Raw genomic sequence first — 23,456 nt, forward strand, 5'->3', positions numbered from 1 at the left:
AATAGTGTCTCAAAGAGCAGAAGTTTTGAATTTTGAATAAGCCCTGTTCATCAGTTTTTTTCTTTATGGTTCATGCTTTTTATGTTGAATATAAGAAATCTTTTCCTAATCCACAGTTCTAAAGATTTTCTGTGTTTTCTTCTGCTATATTTATATTAGCTCTTACATTTCGGTCTGTTGCTGCTGCTAAGTCGCTTCAGTCATGTCCAACCCTGTGCGACCCCGTAGGCGGCAGCCCACCAGGCTCCCCCGTCCCTGGGATTCTCCAGGCAAGAACACTGGAGTGGGTTGCCATTTCCTTCTCCAATGCATGAAAGTGAAAAGGGAAGGTGAAGTCGCTCAGTCATGTCTGAGTCTTTGCAACCCCATGGACTGCAGCCTACCAGGCTCCTCCGTCCATGGGATTTTCCAGGCAAGAGTACTGGAGTGGGTTGCCATTGCCTTCTCCCTACATTTTGGTCTAGGACCCTCCTAAAGTTCATTTTTTAATTTGCTGTGGTAAGTAAGGGTCAGTTTCTTTTTCTTTTTTCTCATGGATAGCCGATTTTCCTCGCACCACTTGTTAAAATGCTTTTGTTTCCTCCATTGAATTGTCTTGGCACCTTGGCTAAAAATCAGTTGACAACATACATGTTCTCTTCCTGGACTCTGTTCTGTTCCTTTTATCTAGCATTCTTTTCTTTGTAAGTTTATTGTTTATAATTAACACTTTCTTATTACTGTAGCTTTAACATAAGTCTTCTGATTTCACACATTGATTAAACTTTTTGCAAACATCTTGAAAACAGTTTAATAAGCATAATTGAGTCTTCAATGTAGGATCCCATAATGATTTAGAATCTTGTAGTGGTTTGGAGCTATTATTTCATTTATTTAGTCAACAAATACTTATCAGTTTCTTGACATGTGTCAGACATTAATTTTTTAAATTCTATAATACTGTGAATGGAAGTATTAAGAAATCAGAATAAACCTAAGTTAGGCTCACTGTTTTTCTTTTTAAAATTCTATTATGAATCTTTAAGTTTATTATTTTTGTCTCTTACTGATGAAAGTAAATAACAATAAGCATGACTTAATGAAGTTTGCTATTTACAGCTCCCAGCCCCTTCAAATAATTTTTGGAAAAAGGTGGAATAAAAGATAAATATATCTAAAATGTGGCAATATCAAGGAAAGGATATAATTATAATTGTTAAATGTGAGTTGAATTACATTTTTTTTAAAACTTTTATTCTATGAGCAATTTTCTGTAAGACAAAAGAAAAAAATTTTTATTGAGGTATAGTTGATTTGTCATGTTATGTTAATTTCCGCTCTACAGCAAAGTGATTCTGTTTTATATATATGTATTTGTGTGTGCATATACTCTTTTTTCCCCTGTTCTTTTCGTTGTGGCTTGTCATATACAGAGTTCTCTGTGTTACACAGTTGGACTTTGTTGTTTATTCATTCAGTACATCTGCTAACTCCTACTTCCCACTCCTTCCCTCCCTCAGCCCCCTCCCGCTGGCAACTGTGTGCCTGTTTCTGTTTGGTAGATTAGGTTCATTTGTGTCATATTTTAGATTCCACAAGTGAGTGATATGGTATTTGTCTTTACTGATAATCTCTAGGTCCATCCATGTGGCTGCAAATGGCATTATTTCATTCTATTTTAATGGCTGAGTTGTAGTCAATTGTATATATGTACCACATCTTCTTTATCCATTCATCTGTTGATAGACATTTAGATTATTTCCGTGTATTGACTACTGTGAAGAGCACTGCTATGAACATTGGAGTGAGTGTGTGTATCTTTTTGGATTAGGGTTGTAACTGGCTGTATGCCCAAGAAAATGGGATTCCTGGATCATATGGTAATTCTGTAATTTTATTTATTTATTGGCTGTGCTGAGTTTTTAAAAGACTCAGTAGTTGTGGCACATGGGCTTAGTTGCTCTGTGGCATGTGGGATCTTCCTGGATCAGGGATCAAACCTGTGTCTCCTGCACTGGCAGGCGGATTCTTTAGTGCTGAGGTACCAGGGAAACCCTCATATGGTAATTTTATTTTTAGCTTTCTGGAGAAGCTTTGTACTGTTTTCCATAGTGACCGTACCAATTCACATTCCTACAAGTGGCGTAGGAGGATTCTCTCTTCTCCACATCCTCTCCAGCATTTATTTGTAAAGTTTTTTAACGATGACCATTCTGACTGGTATGAGGGTGGTATCTCATTGTAGTTTTGATTTGCATTTCTCTAATAATTAGCGATGTTAAGCATCTTTTCATGTGCCTCTTGGCCATCTGAATATGGAAGAAAATTTTATTAAAATCTGAGCAGAGTTTTTAATTTGACCATAGTGTGTTCCTGGAAACTGTCATAAAGCAGACATCTACAACATGGACCTGTTTACTGTTATTGTTGGAGGCAGTTGGGATGTTGTGCAAAGTATAGAGCTTGGAGCTAGGAAATTTGGGTTCACATCTTAGTTACGGCACTGATAAACTTTGTATCTTTGAGCAAATCACTTATTCTCTTGGTGCCTATGCTTTTTAGTTATAAATACACGTTTAAAATGGCAGTGTTATTTATTTTAGGATCCTGCTAGATAAGAAATAATGTATGTGAAAAATACTATTCAAGCTGTATTCAAGTATTATGTTAATGTATTTTGACATTTTAATGCAAATAATGTGTTTTGTTTTTAATTAATTCTTGTTGGAGTATAGTTGATTTACAATGTTGTGTTACTTTCTGCTGTGCAGCAGAGTGAATCTTTTATAGGTGTACATATATCCACTCTTAAGATTCTTTTCCCATTTAGGTCATTACAGAGTATCTAGTAGAGTCCCTGTGTTATATAGCAGGTTCTTACTGTTTATCTATTTTTTATATATACTGTGTGCAAAGATAGTGTTTTAAATAGTTTTAAAACCAATTATATGCTGTTTTATAGAAGCAAGTACAACATTAAAGAAGTAGAGGAGCTTTGGAGAATAATTTGAATGGCTTAGGGTTTTAGAGATGGGAGAATTGGTTCCATCCACATCATCTTCAATAACTTTTTGCTGATACTTTCAAAAATTGCCTGTAGTTTCATTTCTTGCCAGTAGGTGGAGATATTTCCGCACAGGTAGATATCAACAGTGAGTAAAAGAAACTTGTAAAACTGAAACTCAAAGTTGTAAATAAGAGTTCTTAAAGAGAGCTGGAGAATTAGAAACTATCAAAGGTGATGCTGGCTTCTAGTGAAAATCCTTGCTTTAGGATAAACTTCCTTATATAAACTGTATGTTATTAATACATGTATAGGAGAATGCGTGCATGTGTGCGAAGTCGCTTCTGCCGTGTTCCACTCTTTGCGACCCCGTGGACTATAGCCCTCCAGGCTCGTCTGTCCTGGATTCTCCTGGCAAGAATACTGGAGTGGGTTGCCATGCCTTCCTCCAGGGGATCTTCTGACCCAGGGATCGAACCTGCAGCTCTTAACACCTCTTTCATTGGCAGGTGGGTTCTTTTCCACTGGCATCACCTGGGAAGCCCCCCAAATTATTTTTGTTATATTAGAATTGCAAACATTGGTAGTTAATTCATTTTTTAATTTTTGTATGATCGTATGTCTTCAGGCTTTAACTTTTTCTTGTGAAGTAGAAAACTTATTGATTGGTTATTCAGAATCATATGAAGTTAATTGTATAAATAAGGTTGAAAGAACTTTTTTAAAAATTGAGTTTTGTAAAGGAAGAATCATGAAAAAGATTTTTTAAAGTAATATGGTATTTGATATATTCAAAATACCATGTCTGACACAGTACTTGATACATAGTGTATCTTCGGTAAATATTTGTGAATTCAAGAATGATGAAATTGAAAAAAACGCTTACATGGTTTAAGAGGACTTCATTTGAAACAAATAATAGTCTCTCTTTGTGATGTTATTACTGAATTAACTGATGTTTGTGCCTTAGTAAATTTTGACAATGTTAAGTTATAGAGGATTGAAGTACTCATTTAGGTTAGTATTTGACTTAATGGATAGTAATCTTTTACCATCCTCTGCAAAGTTTACTTCTCTACAAAGTGAAGATCAGTCTGATATTCAATGCAAAAGATATGTTTTTGCAGTGTCACCTAAGAAATTCACATATTCACAAGTCTGTCAGTGTTAGGAAGATAACATTTTTTCAGAGCTCTATAGTTTTAACTTGTTTAACTTGTTCTCATTTGTTATCTAATTTAATTGCTATTCAGATCCTGACTATAGATATTCTAAACCAGTGAAAATGAAATATTTATCTGATGACATTTTTTTTCTTGAATCATAATAGTAATAGATTTTTTTTAGGAAACAATTGGTACAACTTTTTAAGTTCCATAGAGGTAAGGCTGGTTGTACCAAAGGTCTTTCATAATGAAATATGAATCCTTATACATTATAGTTTTTTATTTCCTGTATATGTGTGTGTGTGTGTTAGTTGCTTAGTCGTGTCCAACTCTCTGCAACCTCATGAACTACATGTGACCCGCCAGGCTCCTCTGTCCATGGGATTCTCCAGGCAAGAATACTGGGGTGGGTTGCCTTTCCTTCTCCAGGGGGTCTTCCTGACCCAGGAATTGAACCTGGGTCTCCTGCATTGCAGGCAGATTCTTTACCATCTGAGCTATAGGGCAGTCCCTTCTATTTCTTAGTTTGAAATTTTTAAAATTTAGGTAGATATGAAAACTTAGGTAGTAAACTACTCTTTTTATTATTTTAAAATAGGTTGGTGATGTTATTTCAAGTTTTTCTGATTTCCAGTTTAGTTATCTTAAATCTTTTTTCTCTAACTAGAGAGAGGACTTGGAATGGTAATGAAATATTTATGTATTCATTCCGTGATCATTTTTGAGAGTCTTACATGCACCTTACTTACCCTTAGGGGTAGGTTTTGGGATTTCAGGAAGAGTTTGGATCCTCATCTTGCTTTCAGGGAATCTGCAGTGTAAACAAGCAGAGACAAGACTTGATGGATGAAGTAACTGAACAGTCAATGCTAGAATTAATGGTACATGCAATGAGGGTAAAATAAAAGAATGAAAGCCTGTGGTTATTTTTGAGGGAGTTCAAGGAAGCTCAGTTTTTAGATTCTAAAGTTGATTAGTTTTTTTTTATATTTTCTTCCTTTCTCTTTATAAAAGAAAGGCACATCTCTTGACCATCCCAAATAACAATATCCTGGGTTAAGAGGCTTTCCAGGCCACCTAAGAGACAAGTCGGTATATTGATGAGGTTGTTGAGAAGGCAGTGACTCCAATGAGTGACACCTTTTCACAAGTCATAGAGTTTCAACCCCTTTAATTTAGGGACTTGATCAAGTTGCTAGTTGATCATTAAAAAATGTTTTCATAAAAATAAGCTTTCTTAGCACTTGAATTTATAAAAATGAGAAATTGAAATAAAATATTTTCAGTAAACATTCATTGATAGACACATGAATGAATTAAAAATAAAACTTCATCCATCTTATGAAATGATGCATTTCTGATTCTTTTCCTCATCTCCTCCCCCCCCCCCCCCCCTTTTGAATAAGTGTGTGTGTGTTAGTCTCTCAGTTGTGTCCGACTCTTGGTGACCCCATGGATGTAGCCCACCAGGCTTCTCCGTCCAAGGAATTCTCCGGGCAAGAATACTGGAGTGGGTTGCCATTTTCTTCTCCAGGGGAACTTCCCGACCCAGGGATCAAACCTGGGTCTTCTGCATTGCAGACAGATTCTTGACCATCTGAGCCACCAGAAATAATTGGTTTGTTCTAATTAGGATGCAGGAAAGGTCTATACATTGTATTTGATTGCATGTCTAAAGTTCCTTTAAAGTATAGGCCATTGACCCCTGCTCACCTTTCTGTTTTGAATTTACTTATTATAGAAACCAGATCTGTTAAATACCTACATCTAAGAACTCAATATGATTTGCTTCTAGCCTTGTTTCCCATCATGCCTGTGTTCCATCATATGCCTATATTCCACGTTCTGAATTCCTCTTCTTTTCCTGTTCTTCACATTTTCTCATATCTCCCAAATTTTGATGGTACTGTTTCCTGAGACACTATTACAATTACAATATTTTCATCCTAACCTAGTTGCTCTGCCCAGTCTACTAGGCTTTTAAGACAGCTGAAGCATTATCTCCTCTGAGAAGTCATCCCAGACTTTCCCAGTTTGAGTTAGGTGCCCCTCTCTTAACAGGTAGGGTCCTAATAGAGACAGATAACATTCTCACAAAAGATGAAGGAGAATGTCTTTAAGAGATTACTTAGAATGAATGGGCAGGATTAAAGGAATCCAGTTAGGAATGGTGCAGCACCTTGGGACTAGCAGTGATAGGAAGTTGCATCGTCTTTGAGCAAGAGAGGGAAAGGGAGAGAGTAGTCATGGGAACCCAGAGAGACCCTTGCTGTTGCTTCTCATTTACTGAACCCACTTTGAAGGTGAAGGGTAAGCGAGGCCAGTTAATATAGTCCATAAATGTCAGCCTCCTAGGGTACTATGTGCTAATTAAAGGATGGAGAATGATCTGAAGGAGCAAATAGAAATATGCAGAATACCCTTATAGCCCTAGAATATGTTAGCGTACTCCATTGCATCATTTATTATATTGACTTAAAATTCATTGGTTGTATTGATGTTTTCCTTATAGCACTGTGAACTCCTCTCTGTAGCTATGAACTAGCTCTTACTCGTATTTGCCTACCCACAGTGCTTATTAGATATTTGTTAAGTTTAAAGAAAGCGATGAATAAAATACATAATTTAAAAGATCTGTTCTACATAGTGGTAATGTGTTGTTGATTCTTAGTTCAGAAGAGTAAGTCTATAATTTTTGCTTTGTTTGGCGGTTTTGATGCTTCTGTAGTAATTGACTTACTCATTTTGATTGAAGAAAGGCCAGGGATTAATTTAGGCCATAATAGATAACTTCTGTATTTAGGATTATAACAGAAGACTGATTTGTCTGAGCTCAGTGGCATGGTAAGTGTATTTATGTACTTTCTTTTGCTATAGGAGAATTATGATGCAGGGAAAGAATCTGTAGAGGCTGTAAGACCATAAAATTATATTGACTTCAGGTAGACTATGCCTTACTTATTATTAGACTTTCTCTGGGTTATTATGTAGCTTTTTCAAGTCTCTTAAATGAAAGCTGGTCTCTATATAGAAAGCACACCCTTGTTGCTAGCCAGATTCTTTCCCTCCCCCCAGTTAGTTGAACCAATTATCATCTATTTGCTGTAAAGGCTTGTTAGAATTGCTGCATAAAAAATTACTGCAAAACTTAAAGGCCTAAAACAAGCAGTAATTTTATTCTCTCTCATGATTTCTGTGGGTCACAAGTTTGGAAAGGGCTCTGTTGGGTGGTGTTGGTGCAGGGTCTGTAATGTATTTTATTCAGATGGTGGCTGGCTGGGCATTTCTCTCTCTTTAGGTCATCTGTGAGCCTTTCCATGTGGTTTTCAGTGTAACTGCTAACATGACTGGCTCAGGGTACCAGGAGGAATTGTCAGGAAAGAAGGCGGAAAGCTCCCATCTTCTTTTCTGATTCAGCCTTAGAAAGTCCTTGTTGCATTTTATTGGTTACAAGCAAGTTACTTACAAGCTCTTCTAGATTCAAGGGGAAAGAGCATTGTCTGTATCTCTTGATGAAAAAAGTAGAAGAAAAGAATTTACAGTCATTTAAAAAGTTATTATAGGTGACAGTGGTGGCAACCTCTGCTGCTGCTACTTTTGGTTTTTGGATTGGACTCCATGCTGTTTGGTATCCTCAGTTCAGTTCAGTCGCTCAGTCGTGTCCGACTCTTTGTGACCCCATGAATCGCAGCATGCCAGGCCTCCCTGTCCATCACCAACTCCCGGAGTTTACGCAAACTCATGTCTATCGAGTCGGTGATGCCATCCAGCCATCTCATCCTCTGTCGTCCCCTTCTCCTCCTGCCCCCAACCCCTCCCAGCATCAGGGTCTTCTTTTCCAATGAGTCACCTCTTCTCATGAGGTGGCCAAAGTATTGGAGTTTCAGCTTCAGCATCAGTCCTTCCAGTGAACACCCAGGACTGATCTTCAGAATGGACTGGTGGATCTCCTTGCACTCCAAGGGACTCTCAAGAGTCTTCTCCAACACCACAGCTTGAAAAGCATCAATTTTTCGGCGCTCAGCTTTCTTCACAGTCCAACTCTCACATCCATACATGTCTGCTGGAAAAACCATAGCCTTGACTAGATCTGATACTATTTTCCAGCATTTATAATTGAGTTATGTTCTGCCTTTGAAGTTTCCAGGAATTTTATTACAGAGAGCTTAACAAATGGCATAGAAATTTTCAACAATTTCTAAAAGAGCTAATGATAATTTGCAATGGTAATTTGTTATTAATATCCAAAGGTAAAATTTCTATAAAGGATGCAGATACTCAATGGAAACAGAAGCAGACTGGTGAGAAGAAAGAAGGCAGACACTACTTGAATAAAATAAATTTATGAAAATATGTGAATTAAATTATTTAATTCTCTGGAATGAGTTTTATGTTGGAAAAAATATTGTAATTCAGGACTAATAATCAAAGAGTTTTAGTGCTCCCTCATCAGGTCTGCATTGTTTTTCTTTAAACCTTTTATAATCAATTCTTCATGGAGCAGTTTTATTTAAAAAAATGTAAATTGAATTATTTTACTCTCCTGCTTAAACATTCCAGTGGTTTTCCATTATGCATTGAATGAAATAGACGTTATTTTGCACAAGATCCTGTATAATCTGGCCCTGTCTCTCCTTGGCTCATTATGCTTCAGTGACTTTGTGTTTTGATTTCTTGAAAAGACCAATCTCTTTCCCACCTGAAGCAAACCCCGCCTTTTTTTTTAGTAATCTTTCTCTAGTTACTTATGATTTTTTTCTGTCAGTTTATCATTTCAGAGAGATCCTAAATACTGTCTAAAGTAATTTCTACCTTCATTATTCTCTATCACAGTATCCTGTTAACTTCAGAGCACTTGCTGTAATTTATTTTCATATTTACTTCTTTTTTGTATTTATTCATATTTAAATATTTATTGTCTTTGTAAAAATGTTAAATTTTAGTTTTATTTTTTTTAAATTTTAGATTAGTTTTAGATTTACAGAAAAAATTGTCAAGATTTTTCACTTTCTATATATTCCCTATCCAGTTTCTTTTATTACTAAGTAATCTTAAGTTAGTATGTTACATTTGTCACAGTTAATCAATAATGAGACATTATTTGTAACTAAAATCGATAATTTATTTAGATTTCCTTCGGTTTTATCAGTACTGGGTTGGAAGCTTCTGCAGGGGAGAGACTGTGTGTGTTTCATTCAGCTAGAATAATACTAAACACTTAGGAGTTACTCTGTATTTCTTGGAAGACCTACTACCCGAAAGATGTTTTCGAGTTTATAGTCTAACCTCGTTCCCATTTTATGTGAATAACTCGCTCAGGGAAGTCATGTGTGTCTTCTCTAAGTCTATGGCTAGTTGGCAGTACCAAAGTCTCCAGGGTCATACTAGAAACAACATCTTGTGATGTCTAGTTTGCTATATTTAGAGGTGAGTTTACGATCCCCTGGAGAATGGAAAGGCTGCCCACTTCAGTGTTCTGGCCTGGAGAATTCCATGGACTGTATATAGTCCATGGGATCACAAAGAGTCGGACACAATTGAGTGACTTTCACTTACTGTGAAACCAGTGATGCTTAACTTTCAGGATTCTATCCGAGGGCCTGGGAGAGATGCTGGCAGTGAGTTCACATGATCACTTTAAAAAATTGTTTTATTAGTATATATATAGAAAAAGTGCCAAAAATTTTAAGTTTGCAACTTAAGACTTTTCACAAGCCTAACACTCCTATATAAGCAGTGCCCAGATCAAGAAACAGTATTTCCTGTACATTGTCACATATGAAGTTGCGAAGATATCTTAACCACAAGCAATTAAGATTGCAGTCTCTCTTTACACTGATTTGCCTTCTAGCATGCTTCTTTCTCCTTATGTTAGTGGCATTGGAATGGCTGTAGGCAGTTTGGGCATCTGGCTTTGGGGAGATTGACCTGGGGATACATTTAGTTGGGTTTTAGCGGGATATGTTTATGGGTAATCTCTCAGTCTCTACATGTATAGTCAAGGTATTGCTAGCCAAACTAGTACAAGGTTAGTGTCTAGGAGTACTACACGTTGTGTTAACTCATTTGGCATTGTGACATAAATGTGCAGTCCTAGAGGTGGTGTAGTGACCTGAGTATATCCCATGGCATCTGGCACCTGAAATATGTAGTTAGTGGAGGAAAAATAGGGTTTGATGCCAAAAGGCCAGTTTGTGAAAAATTCTTCTGAATCGTAAAGCTTCATATGAAAAAGAATAGTTAATAGTTTTCTCAAGTTTGGCCACAGTCCTAAAAGTTTACATAACATTACCAATAATGGCCCTGTGCTAAAAGAAACTCAGTTTCTAAGTTTTATAACAGCAAAAAAAAGTGCTCAGCTATGCTAGAGACAGGATTGAATTATTTTTCTGTTATCTCTATAGAAAATGACATTATAAAACTCATGGGAGAGTGTGGTATTGGCGTAAGGATTGACATAATAGGTCCATGGATAGAATTGAGAGTCTATAAATAAACATACATCTGTGGTTGGAGATCAGACTTGTGGTTGCCAAGGCAGGGTGGGGAGGGATAGGGGTGGACTGTGAGTTTAGGGTTGGTAGGTGCAAACTTTTAACATTTAGAGTGGATGAACAGCAAGGTCCTACTGTATAGCACAGGGAACTATATCCCGTCTTTCTGGATAAACCATAATGGAAAAGAATATTAAAAAAATATATGTGTAACATTGAGTCAGTTTGCCGTACAGCAGAGGTTGGTACAACAATGCAAGTCAGCTATACTTCAATAAAAAACACAAACACAAAATGGGAAAAGGACGTGAATAGACATTTATCCAAGAAGATAGACCAGTGAACAGCAAGCCTGTGGAGAGTTGCTCAATCCTATGAGTCACTAGAGGAGATGGAAATCACAGTGAGATACCATTTCACACCCATTAGGAGGACTGTAATAAAAAGTGGGAAGAGGACAAGCGTTGGCAGGGATTTTCATACATTGTTGGTGGGAATGTAAAATGGTTCAGCCACTGTGGCAAAATTTTGGCAGTTCCTCAAAAAATTGAACATGGAATTACCATGTGACTCAACAGTTCCATTCCTAGCTGTATAACTAAGAAAATTGAAAGCATGTGTTCACACAAAAACTTGTACACAAATGTTCATTGTAACATTATTCATAATAGGCAAAGTAGTTGGGTGGGAATAAACCAAATGTTCATTAGCTGATGAATAGATCAAATGTGGTATATCTATATAATGGAATATTATTCAGCTCTAAAAGGGAATGAAGCTCTGATGCATGTGCCACCACGGATAAACCTCAGAGGTGATGTGCTGAGTGAAAGGGTCACACATTGCATGACTCTAGTTGGAGAATCTGTGAAGACAGGAAGTGGATGGGTGGTTGCCTGGCGACGGGGGAGGGGAGAATTGGGAGTGGCTTCCCTGGTTTGGGGCTTCCCTCTGGAGTTGGATCGCGGCGGTGGTTGTACAGCATTGGGAACATCTCGCAGTTTAAAATGGTGAATTTTATATTATGTGACAGCTATCTCAAAACAAATTGTAGAAAGTCCCCTGTCACAGGGGAAGAGGTACTCAGTGAGTATGCAGCCAAAAAACTAGGAAAAAAAGATTTTATAGGGTTGTCAGGTAGCAAAAGTATTCTTTTCTGGCTTTTGTAATGTTTTATATTTATCAGCTTGTTCAAATTTATGATTTCTCATTCAAAATTGAATACTTTAATACATAATTTTGTATTCTTACTCTAAAATGGGGCCCCCAAACTGTATGAACTCCAGGCACCACAAAACCTGGATGATCCTGGGATGTATATTAGCATCAAATAAAAGTGATTCAAGTACTGTGCTGTCTTTTTAAGCATGGGGGATTGAACAAACATTTATTTCTGTTCCCCAAACCCCATTCAATGATAGTAAATGGGTAAAAATAGCATATACACCTATAAGAGCCAAAAAAACCAGAAGAGGAGATGGCAAATAAGTGATATCAGAAAATCTAGGGGAGATGGAAGAGGGTTGGAGCAGGTGCTTTAGCTGAGAATGTAGAATATAAAGTAGCCGGAGAGGACGTGCCAAGTCATTGCTATATTCCAGCTACCTTATATCTGAGATCTCATGAAAAGACTCAGGGATTGGAGTCACCAGGTTTCTTTGGGGGGGTGCAGATGAGATGTGAGGCTGCAAACGAGAAATGATTTAAAATCTGTCAAAGGTTCTATATTTCTGTACATTATTCCAGGCAACCTGGTGACTGTTCTTCCTCAATCCTCAGAGAAAGTTAAAGACATTTTATGGAGAAAGTTAACCAGATTGACTCCAAGCGCCAGGGATACCTGGTAGTGTGGAAGATAGGGAGGGGAGAAATGCTCCCCTGAAAATGAGGGGACCGGCAACACTTTTCCCCAGCCCCCTGTACTGCTCAGCTCCACGAACACTAGCACCCAGTTAAATCTGTTCCCCGTTATGAAGAAGTCTTCTCTGGAAAATATTGGACAGCTCCTGAGAAAGCCCTGATAAATGCTGGTGTTCAGTGTCTAATGAAGCAGCTTAGTCTCCCTGCTAGACACCTTCCAGTGAAAGGTACCGGTTGCTTGGTGGGGGAGACGGGCCTCACCACTCCTTAAACTGTCACTTGAACGTGGAAAATTAGAGGTGGCACTGACTCTCAACGGCAGTGTCAGAACCGAGAAGACAGTTGAGTAGTGCCTTTGGAATTCTGAGGAAAGAGGACTTCTAGCCTAGAACCATTTGCTCATCAAGTATGAAGGCAGAATAAAACTGCATGTTGAGGCGTGCCAGGTCCCCCCCACCCCCCCCACCCCCGCCAATTTTTTCTACTTAACCTTTTTTAGGAAGCTACTGAAGGATATGTCCATCAAAATGAGGGAACATACTATAAAAGAGTGATACTTGGGTGGTTGTATATGCCCTTACACACAAAGGGAAAGGCAGAGAGAGAAAGGGAAGTCAGTAAACCTAAAGTCCAGGGAAGAAGACTCTGGAAGCTATCCAGCATTTGTGTATTTTTTCTTGGAAGAGGGTCTGTGTTGGGACTTTTGTTTATAAACAAAAGCCAAACTTGTAAAAAAAAAAAAAAGTTGCCAATGACAGACAGACATCAGTTTTTTTAGTGTTTGACAATTTTGCAGGTAAGAGACATGGCATGTTTAAAGAATTTTGAGCTTGATAGTCTTTTGTTAGTCCCATTGATCACTTTTATTTGTCAGATTCTTTTTTCTTTGCTTTTGTCAATTACCTTACGGCTTTATTGCTAAAATACTTGCTGATAGAAAACACCCAAGTTTCAGAGCTGGCTGAGAACCAAGCTCTAAAATTACCTTTAACCTGGGATATGTAGACCTTTAAGAAGTTTGTTTAGGTATAAAATAGGCTACAGGGATATTTTGTATAACATGGGGAGTGTAGCCCATATTTTATAATAGCTATAAGTGGAGTTTAACCTTTAAAAATTGTGAATCACTGAACTGTAAACCTGTAACTTACATAATGCTTCCCTGCTGGTAAAGAATACGCCTGCAATGCAGGAGATGCAGGAGACTTGGGTTCAATCCCTGGGTCAGGAAGAGCCCCTGGAAGAGGAAATCGCACCCTACTCCAGTATTCTTGTCTGGGAAATCCCGTGGATATTGGAGCCTGCCGGGATGCAGTGCAAAGAGTTGGACATGACTGAGCATCTGAGTACAGCAACTATATGGCAATAAAAAAAAAGTGACTAACTTAATATGAGACATTTCAAATAGTCCTCATCATTATGAAGAATAAAATGTTGCACTTTTGTACTTATCTGTTTGTGAAGGGAAAAACAGAAAAATAAAAATTCTAGGAACATTTTTAAAAGATTAAAGGGCGCATCTCACATTTTATATTTTTTTTGAGGTGGGGCAGTTGTTGAATGAATGTTTAGGGAGACAACTTGGGTTGTTTAATTTACTGTGTTGAATTTTTTCTAGAATGTAAATCTCCTTTTCTGTCCTGGTTAGTAATATCTTAATGATTGTTTCGGAGTCTTGTATTCTTGTAGTTTGAATTTCAGTTTGAATGCATTTTAGCATTGAAGCCTCAAATAAGTGTAGGGTAGAACACACATTCCTAAGTATGTGTTAGTTACTCAGTCGCCTCAGACTCTCTTCGACCCCAGCAAGAATACTGAAGTGGTAGCCTATATAGTCTGTGGGGTTACAAATAGTTGGACTTAGCTGAGCAACTAACACATTCCTAAGCTTTTAGTTGATTTTGGAAATAAAACTTAAGGACTAGTGTATCTTTCTGTGACTTCTCTCTTGAGCAGCTACTGAGTTTTAGGCTATATTTTGTCTCTTACTAGGCTGAAACCTCCTTGGGGGCAGGGACTTACTTTGTATAATTTGCATCAAGCATATAAGGAGAAATCTAAGCTTATTTATTAAATAATCAGTCCTCAGTTTAAGTCCATTAGGATGTATTGTTAAGGTTGAGATTATTGTTAGTTTGTAACATTGTTTAAGAAAAACTGATTATAAAATAATACAGAAACATTTTAGAAATTTAGAAAATCACTGTTTAGAAAAATAAATCATTACTCACATTACCTTACATTTTGGAATTATATTGAAACATTTTCTTTTTTTAACAGTATGTGGCCCAGAAATGTGTTTTAGTGGGAATGTTACTTTCTTTTTCCAAGATTAAAAAAAAAATTATTAAAAAAAATTATACTGATATGCAGTCAAGGACTTTCTTTGCCCTTTTTCTCTATTTAAAGGTTTCAAACTTTGCTACCCAGTAAGGAGGAGAAAGATGAGCGTTGCCTTGGGGTAGTTCTTTGGCTTGAACCTTGAAGAAGCAAGACTTAGGACGTGGGAGTTCCTTGGTGGTCTGGTGGTGCTGGTGCTCTCCCCGCAGTGGCTGGGTCCCGTCCCTGCTCACTCAACAGAGACCCCGTAAGCTCTGCTGTGAGGCTGAAATTTGGAGGGGGGGAAAAGGCTTAAGATTTGGTCTGATACTGTGATTGATTTTGAGGTGTCTTGAAGAAGCAGGTTGTTACTCAGTTTTTTTATCTCTTATGCATGACTTTTAGAAGTTGAAAACACTGAGTAAGCTAAATGTATATGTATGGCAAATTGTAGAAAAGACTGTACAGGGAAATGATTAATTTCCATCTACTCCCTAAACAGTTTCTTTTTTAAAAAATTGAACTATAGTTGATTTACAGTGCTGTGTTAGTTTCAGGTGTAGAGCAGAGTGATTCAGTTTTCTTTATTATGTACATACACACACACACTTTTCCAGATTCTTTCCATTCTAGGTTATTATAAGATACTGACTATAGCTGCTTTTGCTACGCAACAGGTCCTTGTCGCTTACCTGTTTTATGTGTAGTAGTGTGTATCTGTTAATTCCAAGCTCCTCATTTATCCTTTTCTCCCCTTTCTCTTCGTTAACCATGAGTTTGTTTTCTGTGTCTGTGAGTCTGTTTCTGTTTTGTTTCTGGCTGTGTTATGTGGCTTGTGGGAATCTTAGTTCCCCAAGAAGGGATCAGACGCAGGCCGGGCAGTGAAAGCAGCGAATCTGGACTGCCAGGGAATTCCCTGTCTCTGTTCTGTAAATAAGTTCATTTGAATCATTTACGATTCCACACATACTTGATGTATGATGTTTGTCTTTCTCTGATTTACTTCGCTTAGTATGATCATCAAAAGTTCATCCATGTAGCTGCAAATGGGTCTTTCATTCTTCTCTACAGCCGAGCAGTGTCACGCTGTGTGCGCCACGTCGTGTTCGTCCAGTCCGCTCTCAGTGGGCGTTTCGGTGCTTCTGTCTTTCGGTTGTTGTAAATAGTGCTGCCCTGAACATGTTTCTTTCTGAATTAGTTTCTTTTCCTTTCTGGATGTATGCCAGAGTGGGATTGCTGGGATAGATGGTAACTCTTGTTTCCAGTTTTTTAAGGAATCTCCCTGTGTGTCTGCCCAGTTGTGTCCGACTCTCTGTGACCCCATGGGCGGTAGCCTGCCAGGCTCCTCTGTATCCACGGGGTTTATTGTACAGGAATACTGGAGTGGGTTGCCTTGTCCTTCCCCAGGGGATCTTCCTGATCCAGGGATTGAACCTGTGTCTCCTGGATTGGCAGGTGGATCTTTACTGCTGAGCCACCAGCGACGCCAGTACAGTGTTTAGGGAGGGGAAGAAAGGAACACCTGAGGTGCGATTGTACAGTGACTTAAATGACAAGCTAAGGAGTCTGGATTTTATCCGATAGGTAGTTGGATAAACAATTGTAATGTTTACTACATAGGTAGTAAACATTTTTAGATAAGGAATTTTAGATTTACAGTAAGTTCCCTCATGCAAATCTTCAAGTTGTGAACTTTCAAAGATGCAAACGTGCATTCCCTCAGTGTCAGGTGTGAGTGAAATTGCAGCTTCTTCTCCGTCCCCTGTGGCTGACGGTCCTTCAGCTCTGCTCTCTCCCCTTTCCTTTCCCTCCTCCAGTCCGTAACTCTCCTTGCCTGTTCACTCGATGTCAGTCCCTGTATGCCTACTGTTGCACTCCACTATAGTTTTCAAGGTATTATACTCTAAGATTAAAAATGTTTTATGTTTTTATGTATCATTTGTGTGAAAAGTATTATAAACCTATATACTATATAGCTAGTTGTGTTAGCTGGGTACTTTAGACTTAAGAACAGGCTAACTTTAGACATAAGAATAAATTGGACTTATAAATGCATTCTCAGAACAGAACTTATTTGTATTTAGGAAACTTCCTGTATAGTTAATTCCCTGTTTCTCCCAGCCCTCATTCTGAATCCCTACTTTTTCTTTGAAATCTCTCAACCTATCCTTCCTTTCCCATTCTTACTCATTCCACTACCATAATGCAGGCCTTATTACGTCAGACTGAGATGGTTGCTGTAGTTAACAAATGGTTTCTGCTTTGAGACCTTTGTCCTGCAGCTAATTCTGGATATCACTATCAGGTTAATCTTACCTAGAGCTTCACTTTGACCAGGTCTTTCTCCTGCTCAGAAACCTTTAGTATCTCCTTTTTGTTGACAGGATAAGATCCAGACTTCTTAGCTTGTCATTCAAGCCATTCCAATAGTTAATCCAGTCTGCCTTTTAAGTCTTAATCTTTTCCCTTGGTTCTGGAGAACTTCTTTAAAACATCTAAAAAAGATGTTCTTTTTTATCCTCTCATATAGCTTGCCCCTTTCATTTTAAAATTTCATCTTTGTTTCTTCCTCCTGGGTTATCCGTTCTCTAGTGTCATCTCTATTGGTTAAAAACCATACCCAGCCTAGAGTTCAGTTAAAGTTATACCTCCCTTGTAGAACTTCTTCAAATTAGAAGCTAGTTTGAGTTCTTTCCTCTGGAATCTCAGAACTCTTTGTACTTAAGGCACTTAACACGTTCTATTGTGCCCGTTTGTCTTAACTGCCTTGCTGGATGATATAACATAGTTACGGTGTTTATTTTCTACACATGGTGCCTTCATTGGAGAAAGAAATGGCAACCCACTCCAGTATTCTTGCCTGGGAAATCCCTGGCAGGCTATATAGTCCGTGGGGGTCGCAAAGAGTTGGACACGACTGAGTGACTAACACAGTGCCTTCATATACATGTGTGCTTGACAAATACTTATTCTGTTAATTGAACTCTATTTTGGGACTGTCTTTTGTGCTGACTAAAAATGTTTTGGTAGTTTTGAACTAATTGTTCAGCATCAATTTGATAGTAGTTGTTTTATGTTTCTCAGTCCCGGCTTCCCAACTAGACTATGAAATTCTTCAGGGCAGGAAAGATGTCTAATCTGTACTTAAGAATTCTTCCATAATGCTTTTCATTTTTAAAAATAGTACTGAGATGCTTTAGTCTAGTGTGACAATTGATTTTTGGACTTAAATCTTTTTTAGTAACTGGAAAAGTTTTAACATGTTTCTCAGAACCCTAAAAATGTATACTTCTGTATGAAATAGAAGCACACATATGGAATTTCATAGCTGTAGGTTAGGTTATATTGTAAGGAAACAGAAGTTCAAATAGCCCTTCCCTTTTGGGGCTACAAAAGCAGTATGATACCCCTTTCTATAATGAGTATTTTTCTCTGTTCAGATAATCTATAAAGGTTATCTATTTGAAATACTTTTATGAGTACTTTTTTCTGTGTTTGAAATTTCAGTTTGAGGGATAGTTTTATGACAGCTCTGTGTTTATAGCTTGTTATAATGTTTCCTTTATAGTTGCCAGCTAGTATAGTTAATATTGGAGTAGGAAGTGGCAAGCCACTCTAGTACTCTTACTTGGAAAATCCCATGGACAGAGGAGCCTGGAGGGCTGTAGTCCATGGGGTCACAAAAGAGTCGGACACAACTAAGCGCGCATGCACACACACAGATACACATACACAGTTAATATGTATTTTTTGAGGGGATTGTGTGTATGTGTTTGAGAATTATGTTTATATACTAACGGCAATTGAGTTTAATAATATTGTATATTCTTGAGGCTTTGTTTTGCCTAGTAATATTTTTCTTAAAATCACAGAAAAATCAGTAGCTTCCATTTTGCAGTATTATGCTAATCACCTTGGAGTTTTTGAACATTAGATACATATGTAATATAAAAACAAACACGCTAAGGACCTGTGGCAAAAATATACTTAGATTTTGTGCCTGTCTGGTTTTATAACAAATGTTAAGTTGAAGCAAATTGCAGATATTGTCTGCTTTTGAAGTAGAAGTTGGCAGCTTGTGTTCAATTCAGAGGCTTTTAAACAAGACAGCAGAATGAGAAAGTATTTATTACTTAAATATAATAATTTAGATTAACTCTTGGCTGTTTTATTTTTAAAAACTGAAACTATGTTCTCTACTTTATAATGCAAATTTGTGAAGTATAAATTATTTAAAAATACGGAAAGTAGTATATGTTAAATGATTTAATTATCATTGTTTTTCAGTTACACAAGTCTACATGCTTATTGTAAAATTTCAAACAATATAGAAATATATGGAGTAAGAAGTGTAGGTTCCTCCTAGTAGTAGCTAATCTTACTGTCTTCCCAGAAATAACTACTGTTCATATAGTTCAGTGTATGTATAACTTTTCTAGATTTGCTCTGTGCATTTGGCTTATACACACTCACATAATATATTTTTCTTATTAAAACATGGAAATAGAATCATACTCTACCAAGTGTCCAATGACTTGCTTTTTTCACTTAATTTGTCTTGAAGGTATTCTTTTTTAACCATAGAATAGATAAAATAGCTTCCCTGGTGGCTCAGATGGTTAAGAACCTGCCTGTAGTGCAGGAGACCTGGGTTCAATCCCTGGATCAGGAAGATCGTCTGTAGAAGGGAACAGCTACCCACTCCAGTATTCTGGCCGGGAGAATTCCATGGACAGAGGAGCCTGGTGGGCTACAGTCCATGGGATTGCAAAGAGTTGGGCATGACTGAGCAACTAACACTTTTACTTTAGATAGAATAGATAATCTAAAATACTAGGCAGTAATTAAAAGTAGAGGGTGCTTATTTTATATTGCTGAATATTTAGGTTGTTTATTTTTAACTGTTACAAATAGTTACCCAGTGAACATTTTTGTGTGTGCATTTTTTTGCAGGGGGCATATCAGGCAGCTTGTGGTATCTTAGTTTCCCAACCAGTGATGGAACCTGGGCTCTTGGCAGTGAAAACCTGGAGTCCTAACCCCTAGACCATTGGCGCATTCCCTTGTGTGTTCATCTTTTGGTTCATGTTTTAGTATTTCAACAGAATATATTCCTGGAATTGCTGAGTTAGGATAATTGGATTTTGACTGTTGTCAGATACTGCAAAATTGCTTTCCAGAAAGGAGGAATTAATTTACATTCATAGCCATGAATAGTTAAAAAAAAAAAAAAAAGTATGTTTCTTTATACCCTGAAAATTCTGAGTTTTAACAGATCTTTTAAGATTTTTGCCAATGCAGTGGGTTAAAAATACTACCATAATGTTTGTTTTTTCTGTTCTGTTTGAAATTTTTCTACTTGGTTTGTAGTTCTTTATATGTTCTGGATATTAGTTCTCTGTTCTATATTTTTTTTTGTCGTTTCTCTTTTGATTTTGTTTTGTGGTAACCTTTGCCATACAGAAGTTTTTAAATAGTAAAATTGTTGTGATGAGATTCAAATTTAATACTACATAAAGATCAAACCTAGCATTATGGAACTGACATAATGAATTATTATACTAGGTTTTAACTTTTTAAGAAAATTTTGATGAATCTTCACTGATTGTAATTTTGTTTCATTTTCTTGCTGTTACTATGTCATAGACTGATTGATTGATTGTCACACTGATTGATAGTGACTTTGGGATCTTAGATCCCCTACCAGAGACTGAACCCAGGCATGGACTTTAAAAATCATCCTTCTAAGTATAAAATTGCATACAGACCTCCTTTTGTTCCTAATTTTAAATTATAGGGACAGTATTTTAAATATTTGGATTATTTTTTAATGATATTGAAATGATCCAGGTTTTAGAGGGCAGTAATTTCTATCTGTATAGCTTTTTTTTTTTTTTTAAAGTTTTCCCACAGAGTTGATTCCATTTATAATGGATGCATTTTTCTTAGAAAAGAAAGCCTAGAAAACCTATTTCTGTGATAAAACACAAAAAAGAAAGTGAAGTCTCAGAGCATTTTGGATTGAAGGCTCTTGTTTTAAAAAATTTGTTTTTTATTGAAGTATAGTTAGTTTACAGTGTTTCTCATGTACATCTTTTCTGTTTTAATGTGCATATCATTATGCACTTGAACAGAGGTTCTACACATACACAAACATAACTTGTGTCTCTTCAACAGTTTTGACCATTTTTTTGTGAAGGTATGCTGGGGGAAATTCTGTCCTTAAATAAATGGTTAATAACTAATTCTAGTCATGTTTAACCCTTCTCAAAATATGAAATAATTAAAACTAAAAAAGAAACAAATTCATTTTGACCATTTAGATTTTTCCCAAGACTATCTAGAAGGATGGCCATTTTTGGTGTTAAACAGACCAAGCTGCAAATCCAGGAGATGCAAGAGATACTGGTTTGATCCCTTCATCGGGAAGATCTTCTGGAGAAGGAAATGGCAACCCACTCCAGTATTCTTAACCTGGAAAATTCCATGGACAGAGGAGTCTGGTGGGCTACAGTCCATGGGGTTGCAGAGTTGGACATGACTGGAAACACACACACACACACACACACACACACACACACACCACATTCACACACCACATTCACTCACTCACTCTCCCCTTTCTCCCCGCAGTGGCTGACTCTGTGTACACACACACACACACACACACACACCACATTCACACACCACATTCACACACCACATTCACTCACTCACTCTCCCCTTTCTCCCCGCAGTGGCTGACTCTGCGCACGCACGCACGCACACACACACACACCACATTCACTCACTCACTCTCCCCTTTCTCCCCGCAGTGGCTGACTCTGTACTCTGGTGCAGGGGGCCTGGGTTCCATCCCTGGTCAGGGAACTAGATTCCATGTTCCACAACTAAGATCCAGCATGCATGCTCAGTTGTGTCAGTCATTTCCTACTCTTTGCAGCCCATGGACTCTAGCTTACTAGGCTCTTCTGTCCTTGGGATTCTCCAGACAGAAATACTGGAGTGGGTTGCCATGCCCTTCTCCAAGGGATCTTCCTGACCAGGGGTGGAATCTATGTCTCTGGCATTGCAGGCAGATTCTTTACCGATGAGCCACCGGGGAAGCCCCTAAGGCCCAGCACAGCCAAATAAATAAATAAATAAATAAATATGTTTAAAATAAAGAAAGACCTAGCTACAGATAATCTGAGAGTTACTTTAGAGTTCACTTTGAAAATTAGTTATACTTCCTTGACAGAAAAGATTTTACATGATATTTACCAGGAATTGGTGAATTTGCAGTTATCTTTTGATATTGAGACACATTATCCTCATTGCCTGTGGATGGATATTCATTAATTCATTCTACTGCTATTAATTCTATTCACAGTCAAGGCTCTGAATTTGGTGTTGTGCCAATATGAATGGATGGAAAGATGAATGAGGCAGTCTCTCCTCTTATGGAGATCAGTTGATAACTGCAGTGGTAAAAAATAATGTAAAACAAATGTTTCATTGGTATATGTTCTGTAAAGGGATATATATCAATTATATATGGGTAAAATAGTGAAGTAATTGGGTCTGTTTTTGCATTTTCTGTTCTTTACCATCAGTCTGTCTATTAATGCACCAAAACTCATGTCTGTTTATGTGTTAGTGGTTTTAAATGTAGAGTTTTTGTAGTTTGTTTCAGTATCTGGTAGATCTAGGCTTCTCCTTTCCTCCATAGCTTTTCTTCTCCTTGATATTCTCTCGTGATATTTTCACCTATCCTGGGGTACCAATTTTTCTAGAAGTTGATTGTTAGTATTTTTATTGGAGTTTCATTAAATTAATAAATTAACAGATTTGTGAAGTAAGACAGATAGAGAGGGAGGAATATCATACACCATCCTTTTTGCTGCTAAGTCACATCAATCCCTTTTAGGTGGACTCTAAAAAAATGATATACAAAGGATTTTACAAAACAGATTCATTTATTTGGCAGATGAACTTATGGTTGCAGAGGGGGAAGGGTTAGGGAGTCTGGGATGGACTTGTACACTCTGCTGTATTTAAAATTTAAGTTTTGTGTTGTATAAAAGGAGAGAAAGTTACCACTCCCCTTGACAAGGATGGAAGAGGCTCTCGGGCCTGACAGCACGCATACGGTTAAGGCATTGCCACCTACTTCGTGGCATCTAACCACTGTTTTTTAAAGTTTTTTGCCAACTTAAAAAAAAAAAATTTAAGTTTTTCATATTTGGCCAGTGAAGTGTTTTTATGATGGCTGCTTTAAATCCTTGTCAGAGAATTCTAACATCAGTGTCATCTTGGTGTTAATGTCTTCTGATTTTTTTTTCTTGTTTAGTTTGAAATGTTCCTGATGTTTTGTATGACGAAGGATTTTTTAAAATTAAAACCTGGATATTTTGGGCAAAAAAAAAAAAGAACAAGAGATTTAATTTTATTTCATTGATTACACATAATTGTGATGTGTTCTTACTGTTTCTACTTTATAAAACTTTATGATTATTTGGCAGGGTGGGAGCTCCTAATATGTACAAGAATTAAGAAATTCTTTACCTGAATCATCTCATTTAATTTTCAAAGTAATTCTGTGAAGTAGGTGGGTACAAATACTGTCATCATATTATCATCAGAAAACACTGA

At 37.3% G+C, this 23,456-nt stretch overlaps 1 protein-coding gene and 1 non-coding gene across 2 annotated transcripts in view; both read left to right on the top strand.

Annotated features, from left to right (window-relative positions):
• SMURF2 (SMAD specific E3 ubiquitin protein ligase 2) overlaps positions 1-23,456 on the top strand; it is a 109,282-nt gene that overhangs the window by 9,658 nt on the left and 76,168 nt on the right. The window lies entirely within an intron of this gene.
• Positions 22,875-23,000, top strand: LOC136150467 (U6atac minor spliceosomal RNA). The gene has a single exon (XR_010659886.1). It is a non-coding gene; the product is annotated as a U6atac minor spliceosomal RNA (small nuclear RNA).

This window comes from Muntiacus reevesi, chromosome 18, assembly GCF_963930625.1.
Source record: "Muntiacus reevesi chromosome 18, mMunRee1.1, whole genome shotgun sequence".
NCBI classification, from domain to species: Eukaryota; Metazoa; Chordata; class Mammalia; order Artiodactyla; family Cervidae; genus Muntiacus; species Muntiacus reevesi.